The 11,295-nt window shown below is 44.4% G+C and overlaps 1 non-coding gene across 1 annotated transcript; it reads left to right on the top strand.

The window, feature by feature from the left end:
- The first annotated feature begins 4,868 nt into the window (after positions 1 to 4,868).
- On the top strand, positions 4,869 to 4,949 carry TRNAL-AAG (transfer RNA leucine (anticodon AAG)). The gene has a single exon. It is a non-coding gene; the product is annotated as a tRNA-Leu (tRNA).
- Positions 4,950 to 11,295: the final 6,346 nt, after the last annotated feature.

Raw genomic sequence — 11,295 nt, 5'->3', positions numbered from 1 at the left:
CCATCACCTTGCCAGAAGAAACGCGATCGATAGAAGCTCATAGGTAGCCTGACGTCCTCTCCTCGGGCTGGGTTGATCAGATCGAACGATGGCGACGCCGGAGCATCCATCTGCTCCGCTCTGCTCGGCGTCAACTTCTCCAGAGAAGAAAAGCTCCCAGCTCTCCTACCAGAATCCGCTGTCGTGTCGACGAAGGCTGCGATCGGTCCGGCCGAGGCGGCGAGCCCGCTCTCCGCTGGCCGGTCCCGATCGGCGGCCCTGTGTCGAGTTGGGCGGAAGGGGGCATACCTGACATGCCAGCCGGTCACGGATTCCGTTGAACCGGACGTCGTCCCTCTCTTCTCCTAGTCGATGCCATGTGATGTACGTGACAGATTACTGGGCTGGTTACAGCCACTGCTTTTTTTTAAAAGGGGGATACCCGGCCTCTGCATCAGATCGATGCATACGGCCATCTTATTAAACCAATAAGTTTCAACAAGGTCTCAAAGTCTCCTACTGAAAAGTGAACAAATCTCACACAGAGCCAACATGGGCTAGAAACACAGACTAGCCATATAAAAGACGCCACAACCGGCTGGCTGAAAAAGAGATAGGTAAACTAATTGCCTATCCTATTACATGATCGCCATCCAAACCGGTTGAAGATATCCCAAGCTACCATCTCCCAGCGGATAGATCCAGTAACCAAATGTTCCCTGGCCTCCATCGGAGTGAGTAGCGACCACGAACGGATCAACGCCGTGGCTCTGAAAATAACCTGCAAAAAATGAATATATGTTGTCCTGTTAAAAACTAAATCATTTCTGCAATTCCAGAGCGCCCACACCAAGGCACGGACTCCTACACGAATATGTCTCGCTAACTCAGGCTCTACCCCGTTAAGCCACGTTCCAAATAACGTGTTGACTGAATTCGGTGGAGTAATATTAAAAGCAATATGGATCGTCCTCTATAAAACTTTAGCTAGCGGGCAAACAAGAAAAAGGTGTTTGATCGTCTCATCCCGATCACAGAAACTACACCTAGTAGATCCTGTCCAATTACGCTTTGTCAAGTTGTCCTTGGTTAAAATAACTTGTTTATGCAGAAACCACATAAACACTTTGATTTTCAAAGGGACTTTGACAGCCCAAACATGTTTGGAACTAGGAATCGAGCTTGAGTTGATAACATCAACATACATTGATTTAACAGTAAAAACTCCAGACCTAGTAAGCTTCCAGCATAATTCATCTGGTTGTTGGGAAAGCTGAATGTCCATCAGTCTCCTTACTAGATGCAGCCATTCTTCCCAACGATTACCCACTAATGCCCTTCTGAACTGAATATTAAGGGGGATCGATTGTAATACCGTGGCAACAAAAGTCTCACGTCTTTGAACTATACGATACAAAGACGGGTATTGGATTGCTAAGGGTGTCTCTCCGAGCCAAGTATCCTCCCAGAATCGCGTACTGGCACCGTCACCAATAATAAACTTTGTCCTATTAAACAAGGACAACTTTACTTTCATAAGCCCTTTCCAAAAGGGTGAATCAGTCGGTCTTACTGTCACCTGAGACAGAGTTTTGGTTTGAAGATACTTGCTACGGAGGATTTGCGCCCAAGTGGCGTCAGTTCCACTTGATAACTTCCACAACCACTTGCTGAGAAGACATCTGTTCTTAACTTAAGATTCTCAATACCAAGACCCCCTTGGTCTTTCGGTCTACAGATGATATCCCATTTGGCTAACCGGTATTTTCTTTTAATCCCATCACCTTGCCAGAAGAAACGCGATCGATAGAAGTCCAGTCTTTTCCTAACTCCAACTGGGACTTCGAAGAACGACAAAAGAAACATAGGCATACTCGTGAGAACCGAATTTATCAGAATTAAACGGCCTCCGTACGACATGAGCTTGCCCTTCCAGCAACTCAGTTTCTTTTCAAATCGATCCTCGATGCACTTCCACTCTATGTTTGTCAGCTTACGATGGTGGATTGGTATTCTTAAGTAGGTGAAAGGCAAAGCCCCCAAATCACACCCGAACAATTGCCTATAAGCCTCTTGTTCATCGTTGGCTCTACCAAAGCAGAACAACTCGCTTTTGTGAAAGTTAATTTTTAACCCGGTCAATTGTTCAAATAAGCATAACACCAGCTTCATATTTTTCTCGCCTTTTCCAAGTCATGCTCCATAAAGATGATTGTATCATCAGCATATTGGAGGATGGACACACCTCCATCAACTAGATGAGGTACCAGACCACCCACTTGACCAGCCTCCTTGGCCCTTCCTATTAGAATTGCCAACATATCCACTACAATGTTAAAGAAGATAGGGGACATCGGATCCCCTTGTCGCAGGCCCTTTTTGTGTCTGGAAATAATGACCGATCTCATCATTCACTTTGATTCCAACACTCCCTTTTTGCGTATATGACTCAACCCGGCGTCGCCAGATTTCATCAAAGCCTTTCATACGCAACGCCTGTTGTAGGAATGGCCATTTAACTTTATCATACGCTTTCTCGAAATCCACCTTAAAGATAACTCCATCCAACTTTTTCAAGTGAATTTCATGGAGCGTTTCATGCAGGACCACCACCCCTTCTAGAATGTTCCTGTCCGGTATGAAAGCAGTTTGGGAATGCTGCACCACAGAATGCGCAATCTGTGTGAGCCGATTAGTCCCAACCTTGGTGAAAATTTTGAAACTAACATTGAGAAGGCAGATCGGCCTAAACTGCTCGATTCTCACAGCATCCGTTTTCTTAGGAAGCAGTGTTATTGTTCCAAAATTTAAGTGAAATAATTGAAACTGTCCAGAGAAAAGATCGTGAAACATTGGAAGTAAATCCCCCTTAATAATGTGCCAACATCTCTTGTAAAACTCCGCCGGGAATCCATCAGGCCCGGGAGCCTTATTGTTTTTCATCTGCGATATAGCATCAAACACCTCCTTCTCCGAGAATGGGGCAACCAGAATATCATTATCACGAGCAGTTAGTTGAGGCACATCCTCAATCCTGGACTCATCGAGTGATACACAACTGTCCTCCGGAGGTCCAAATAGCTGCTTATAATATTTGGTGATATAAAATTTCAGGTTGTCCTGCCCTACAATCGTTCCTTCCTCTTGCTCAAGCTGAAAGATTCTCTTCTTTTTGTGTTTGCCATTAGCAATCAAGTGAAAGAATTGAGTGCTTGCGTCCCCCTGGACCACTCTGCGAACCTTAGCCCGCAACGCCCACTTCAATTCTTCCTCACGGAGAAGTTCTTTCAACCTCATCTCCGCCTCGAGCTTAATCTGGAGCTCCGCAGATTGCAAAATCATGGACTCGGCTTTCTAGGGCCTGAATCAAAGAAAGGAGCCTTTCCTTTTCAACTTTATAAACCCCACTAAGGTGCTTAGCCTATCCCCGTAGGAAACTTCTCAAATGCCTAATCTTGTTCTGCCAACGCTGGCAAGAGGTCGTTCCTCCTGCATCTTTAGCCCATTCCCTGGCTACCAGATCCAGGAAGCCTTCTCGTTCAAACCATGCAAGTTGGAAAGAAAAGGTGTTTTTGTTTCCCACGTGGTTTGGCTCACCTGAGTCCACGAATAAAGGTGTGTGATCCGAGATTCCGCGCGAGAGAGCCTGGACCGTTACGAGAGGGAACTTTTGTTCCCACTCGACACTCGCGAGAACTCGATCCAGCTTCTCATACGTCGGGTTTGGCAACGCGTTAGCCCAGGTAAACTTTCTACCGAAAATCTCTATCTCTCTCAGATCCAAGCTTTCAATAATGGTATTGAACATAAATGACCATCTTCCGTCAAAATTATCATTATTCTTTTCATCTCTCCTCCTAATGATATTGAAGTCACCCCCAACCAAAATTGGGAGCTGCTCGGATCCGCAAATTCGAACAAGGTCCGCCAAAAATTCCGGTTTAAACTCGGGTTGTGCGGCACCATACACCGCCACCAGAGCCCAGTTAAAACCATCGGCTTTGAACCTGACCCGAAATTTAACCGCAAAGTCACCCATCACTACACTACGAACTTTCAGTGAATCGCATCTCACTCCAAGCAAGATCCCACCCGATCTTCCTTGCGGAGGAAGGCAATGCCAATCAAAATCGACACCACCCGATAAAGTATTGAGAAACTGGGGCGCAAAATTATCCCTACCAGTTTCAGAAAGAGCAATGAAATCTAATCGATGCTCAAGAGACGCCTCAGCAAGGAACCTTCTTTTAGCCAAGTCCTTAAAACCTCTGCTATTCCAAAAAATTCCTTTCATAGGTCATCATGAAATTTTTTGGACGTTTGAATCCTAGCACTCCTACAAACTGCGGAAGCCGCATAAACCTTTCGCTTCCACTTACGCTTGGGTTTATCATGCTAAATGCTCCCTCTGTAAACTAATATAAGAGTGTTTAGATCACTAAAATAATAATCTAAACGCTCTTATATTAGTTTACGGAGGGAGTAATAAGTAAGATCGAGGGTACGGTACAGGGTCCAATGGGGACGCTCGCGCGTGCCAACGAGCATCCATTCGAGAGTTCACGGGGGAGAGAACGACAAATGGTTCGTTGGTTGGTTGGGTTTCTTATTCGAGTTGGTTAGCTTTGTACTGGCAGATCAGTAGATGGTGATAATCTAGATCCAACGACGACAGGGACTCCATGGCAGCCGGTTGGCCGCCACCAGCAGACTTGTTTGACGGGTCTACCATTGGGTTGGAAGAAAGTGACGTATGGGATCTGAAAACGAGGTACTTCGTCCGACGCTGGCTGTATGCCGTGGGCAGGTATACAAAGATTCCAGAAGGGAGACAAAACGGTAACTTGTTTAGTTTACTTCAATGATACGTTGGGCGAAATAGCACCAAAGATCAGATGGCCGAGTTGGTCTAAGGCGCCAGATTAAGGCTCTGGTCCGAAAGGGCGTGGGTTCAAATCCCACTCTGGTCAAAAATTCTTTTGCCTTTTTTCCCCACATGCATCATCACTTTGGTCAATATGTTTTGTTGATGCATATATGCTCAAGATCGTGGTTGTGTTAGCACTATCAGGTTTTTGCCCCGTGGTGCCCATCCTGGATGTGCACAGTGGGTTTATTGATAATGCATTAAACTCGTTCTTTCCATTTCCCTCCTCTTGTATCTTTCGATGTGCATACAATGTATTTCCCTAAAAAAAGATTTGATAAGAAACTAAGCCTATGACACCAGTGGATTACATCGGTGAAAAAGTGTGGCAAACTAAAATTGAGGCCGAGAGAAACTACCATCTCCGAGGCCGACATTCTTACAATTATAGTCAAGGGTTCTATGGCAATCTGACCTCTTGCATGTGCAATGTTTGTTCTTCTATGCTCTATCCAATTTGAATTAATCAAACATGTCCACATGCATCATCACTCTGGTCAATATGTTTTGTTGATGCATATATGCTCAAGATCGTGGTTGTGTTAGCACTATCAGGTTTTTGCCCCGTGGTGCCCATCCTGGGTGTGCACAGTGGGTTTATTGATAATGCATTAAACTCGTTCTTTCCATTTCCCTCCTCTTGAATCTTTCGATGTGCATACAATGTATTTCCCTAAAAAAAGATTTGATAAGAAACTAAGCCTATGACACCAGTGGATTACATCGGTGAAAAAGTGTGGCAAACTAAAATTGAGGCCGAGAGAAACTACCATCTCCGAGGCCGACATTCTTACAATTATAGTCAAGGGTTCTATGGCAATCTGACCTCTTGCATGTGCAATGTTTGTTCTTCTATGCTCTATCCAATTTGAATTAATCAAACATGTCTGTGTAGGAGATATGCCCTAGAGGCAGTAATAACAATTATTATTTAACTATCCCCAAGTTGGTAATTAATGTTTATATTTCGTGCTATAATTGCAATGGTCCTTCAGCCCATATATCCATAACGGATCAGCGGAAAGCCCATGTGAATTGGTGGAATAATAAATGGTAAAATGTATTACTAGTCATGCCTCTAAGACTAACTCAAGTGTTGCATGATGGTTACGTTTTCGTGATCATGGGCATGAGTATGCCAAAAAATCCGAGGACATAATGCTAGAGGAACACTTGTGTTGAATCGACCCAATTGTTGTTATGTTGTGAGATACATTCGTCACAAGTTAATGGTTCATAACACAAAGAAAATTAAACATTTGCATAATTCCTTAGACCATGAGAGTCTCAAGTTCCTTCCTACTTGTTTCATGAACTTTGGGGTTTGTTAAAGGTCATATGTAATAGGTGGCTATTATGACGGCTTACAGGTTCACGAAAAACTATAACATGGGACTAGATAGCTCAAGATTGGGGTTTGCTCCTCTGACGATGAAGAGATGTTCTTAGGGCCTCTCAGTGTTACAGTATCAATCATCGTCTGACCAGAAACACTATTATTTGATCATAGGGATGCCGGAACATGGGAACGAGAAATGAGAACAGAAGCCGTAACGAGGAAACTGGCATAGTCAACAAGTTGTTGATTCACGGGGATGCCGATAAATCTCACCTCGTGTTTTTGTAACATATCACGAAGCAACATGAATAGCACGTGTAACTAAAGGTTCACTTGAATATTTATTCATGTGGGTATAGGGGTCAGTATGGATGTCCATGGTTCTGCTATTGATCATTCATCAGAAGGGGTTCCAGACATGTCTATACTTCATCGAACCTATAGGGTCACACACTTAAGGGTCATCTACCTACTAAGTACCAGGTTAGGAGTCTGAGAGAAAGTCACTAGAAAAGTTTTAGAAAGAAAAATGGAACTGTTTCGGAGATATCGAAAATGTTTCAGAGTAAACCATCATACCAGAAATGTTTCGAAGTAAACCATTAAGCCGAAAAAGTTTTGGAACACCTCTGGAATATATTGGAGGGTGTTGGACAAGTTTTGGGACCTTCCAGAATTTTCCGGATAGCCCCAACGCAATGTTCCTGGCAGGAAGACAACCTCCCCAGCCCCCCTTTTTGGGCTGCCATCTCAAGCCCTCCTACACCATTTCCTCCGCTGTAAATAGAGGTGGAAAGGAGCTCTCCGCTTCATCCAAGTTTCTTACCACGAGGCATGCAATGATCTGTCATTCTTTATCTCCCTCCATGAAATAGTTCGCACCCGGTGAGCTGTGCTGGTAACGAGCGAAAGACCCGATTGTAGAAGAGGATGAGGATCGTGATTGCGGGGCTGAAAACTAACTATTGTATGAAGTGGTGGAGCTTGCTAGAAGAATCTCATATAACCTCGCCTAAAAAAATATTTCACAACTTGATCCAAGGTTGGGGGCCAATGCCCCCCTCCCTCGATATGTGCATAGATCTACCCCCATTTGTCGCGTGTTTGGTAGCAGGTGGCGAGCTTGGAGTTAGTGCATTCGATTGTGAGTGCCGCTCGGTCCAAGAACCTGATGTTAGAAGTAATCTTAATGTGTCTTGGCTGCACGTGGCGAGCTTGGAGTTAGTGCATTCGATTGTGAGTGCCGCGTGGTCCAAGAACCTGATGCTAGAAGCAATCTTAATGTGTCCCGATGGTATAGTGTGTATTAAGTAGCAATTCTAATTAGTGTAAGATACATGAGAACTTTAGTGTGCAGAAGCTTCCTTACACCGGAGCTCTTCTTCTCGTCACCCTCGTACATGATCTGCACGTCAAATGACGTGCTAGACTTCTAGTTCCAGCAGGCGGCAAACACGGCCTGACAGATACTGTAGATCATGTTTATGCAACGCTTTGCATGGCGGTAATGCTGATACGTGTCCAACGTATCTATAATTTATTATTATTTCATACTATTATATTATCAATCTTGAATAATTTATATGCTTTAATATGCAACTTTATATGATTTTTGGGAACTAACCTATTAACCCAGTGCCTAGTGCATGTTGATGTTTTCTACATGTTTTTGGTTTTCTAGAAAATCTATACCAAGCGGAGTTCAAACGCTATGAAACTTTTCGACGATTTTTGCATGGACAAGGGGTGGTTAAGTGCCGATCCCCCGTGAGCAAGGGCGCGGTCTACTCTGCCTCCTCAATTCCAACACCTCGGAAGGGAGAGCATGTGATGTTTATCTCCCACCTTACCCGAGGACTCAATTTTCCTCTTCACCTCTTTTTTCAGGGCCTACTGTTTTTCTATGGGCTCCGGTTCCACCACCTGGCCCTGAACTGCATCCTTCACATCGCCACCTACATCACCTTTTGTGAGGCATTCCTCCACATAGAGCCCCATTTCAGGCTCTGGCTGAAGCTGTTATGCGTTAAGCCGCACAACAACTACCCCATTCTCATAGAGTGCGGAGGGGCTATGATCAGGAAGATCAACAATGTCTCCTGGCCGAAAGACAAGTTCATCGAGACCATGAAGCCATGGTAGGAAGAATGGTTATACATGGCCGACATGCCATCAGGGAGCCAGGAGGGGGTCCCTGCTTTCTCGGTCGCGCCTTCAAGGAGGTTGCATTCCTGGACCACAAAAAAACCTCGTCTGGGGAACTAGGAACAAGTGGAGGATCTTCAGTTTAAGGTGAAGGCCGCCGTCAATGAGGGCTTCTAATCCATGAGAAGATTCACATAGCCGATAAATCAAAACTCTGGGAAATTCCAAATGATAGATGGTGGTGCCCTTTCTATAAACACGTCAAAGGAGGATGCACTTACTTTTCGAGATCTTTGATTCTTTATTCTTGTGAGGTGTGGCAAAGAGTTTTGTCCTTGGCCAATCTAAAATGCAATTCAAACTAGGCACGACAAGTTAATGGTTTCTTGCTAGTTGACAATGTAAAAAAAGATCGAGCTGACAGCTACTTTCCATTACACACGCTCCCTTTGGTAGACTATTTGGATAGCATGAAATGGTACTTTTGTCAGTATCGATTACATAGCTGCATGCGACACATGACTTATTAACTTTGAACTAGCAAAGTGCTGGACCTAAAATAGACTAATACATGTTCATAGAATTTAAAGAAAAGGCCCTAGTTTTTGTATATATTACTAAAAATATGTTATGTTTCATCCAAACTATTTTCTCTTTCATATTAGTGGGTGCGGGATATGGGGCTGCAGAGACTATGGAATTTTCTTCCAATATGAAGCAAAGTGGTTAGGCCTTTTGCCGGATGCCTTATCTCGCAGTGGCAGAGCTACAACAAATTAGTTGGGCCGGCCAATTTTTTTTAATTCTAAACCATACAATTAAGTAGGCATTAATTAGTGAAATTTCAGATTGCTACAACGGTATAGCCTAACACTATACAGGGAAAGTGTATCAAGTTGATGTTGTGAAGTAAAATTTGGAGAAAGAAAGAAAATTCATGGGTGCTGGCTGACTGGTTTTGCGGTCTTGTGCTTGTTGCAGTAGTCGGCTGCCTGGCTACTGGACCTCTCCGACTCCTATGCGGTGTACCGAGTAGTTGTCATAGCTTGGCTCAGCATTGAATCGGGGGCAGAAAGCTCAGAGCTGGATGCGAGGCAATGTTGGGCCCTGGATCTGGATGGATGCGAGGAGAGTGCTGCTAGGTTTGGTCTGCTACTGGATGGATTGGGTTGTTACATGCACAAAAAAAAAATCTCAAGAGCTGGACGGGCCACGGCCTGGTTTTGCCCTTACTAAGCTCCGCCAGTGTTATCTCGCCTGCATTAGAAGCATGTCAGAGGTCGAAAATGACGAACAATAAACACAACATAATCACCAGCCGCGTCTTTTATAGGAGTAGAAACCGAGAAGTATATTCTACTAGCAATGGCATGCAAGTCATTGTGGAAACTGTCGATGAAGGACATCACTTTGCCACAACTAATTTTGTGTAAATCATGGTCCCGCGAAAAAAGTGTGGTAGAAAAAATTGTCCACCATAAGTGTAACAAGACTTGATAAGAAACTTAGCCTATGACACCCGTGGATTATATCGTTTCAAGAAAGTGTGGCAAACTAAATTTGAGACCAAGAAAATTTGCCTTCTCTGAGGCCAACATACTTATAATTATAGTCAACGGCTTTATAACGATTTCATGTGCAAATTTTTGTTCTTCTATGCTCTAGCCAATCTGAATTAATCAAACATGTCTGCGGCTAAGGTGTTGTGGCACAGCTAAATTTATGTATAGTGACTTTAGGCTAGAAACCGAACATGAAATTCACAGCAAACGGTAGGTAGGAATAACTTCGCAACTCTATATAATGGCCCTGCTCTATCATTATCACATTTGTCCATGTTATTGATGGACATTATTACATACGATACCTTCATATATTAATATTTAAACACTATGGTTCCATACCTTTTCATTCCCATACATCTAGACTCACCCAACTTTTCTCCTCAAAGCTTTATCTATAAAGCCTTCTATTGATTACATACAAATATAGAAATACATCTTCCGTTTTTCCTGAATTAATTAGTGTGAAGCGATTGGTGCATGTGATCTAATAATAAAAACGCATTTGCAAGCCAACTCAATTTGCTAGGACAAGAGTTCATTATGAGAAGCTAAATCCCTGCGGGAGCTCTCACCTAAAGAGATATCCTCGAGGCTTCGCGTAACTTATGTAGATACAACGACGTAACTCACTTTTTTTTCTCTCCATGACTCTATCAATTCTTTTCACGCGAACGACAAGTTACCATTTCGAACAATACCGTGTTTCGCCATGGCTGTCTGGCGACCACGCCGATGGTCGTAACGTTGCGCAAACTGTACTTCATCTGCCTAGAAGACTAATGAAATTCATTTCGGGAGTAGTTCGTTGATCCCTATCCTCAGTTGACACGTGGAGCGTGCGGCTAACTTTGAGTCGTTCTGTTTCGACTTTTACTTCGGCCAGACATGAAATCTATGAGCCGTGGTTTAACGGTTTTCAGCCGCCGCGAGACCGACGACTCTCCGCTTAAGTTTGCCGGGTTGGTCCAACGGTTTTTCGCAAGAAAACAAAAGCTAGTCGAAAACACTTTCCATCCAAGCTCACACTGCGTGCTGCGCCGTGGTTTGACCCGGATTTTTGTGTAGAAACGTGATCAAAAACTTGTGCGGCGTCAGAGAAGAAGAAGGGTGAAGAAACCCTGCCAAGAGGAGCAGCACCGACACCCCCGGCCGAATTCATCCACGTTCTCTCCATCCCCATCCCCATCTGCATCCCCAAGCAGAGCACCGCGCCGTCACCCTCACGCCGTATAAACCACCGCCCCACCAACGCCAGACCCCCGTCGCCCTCCCTCGCGTGAGCCGCGTCCCCCTCCCCGCCGCCCCCCGCCCCAGATCCACCGACACCCCACCCCACCCCC

The sequence above is a fragment of the Triticum urartu genome, chromosome 6A (genome assembly GCF_056163025.1).
Source record: "Triticum urartu cultivar PI428250 chromosome 6A, HENAU_Tu73, whole genome shotgun sequence".
NCBI classification, from domain to species: Eukaryota; Viridiplantae; Streptophyta; class Magnoliopsida; order Poales; family Poaceae; genus Triticum; species Triticum urartu.
This window is presented reverse-complemented; position numbering and strand designations above follow the sequence as displayed.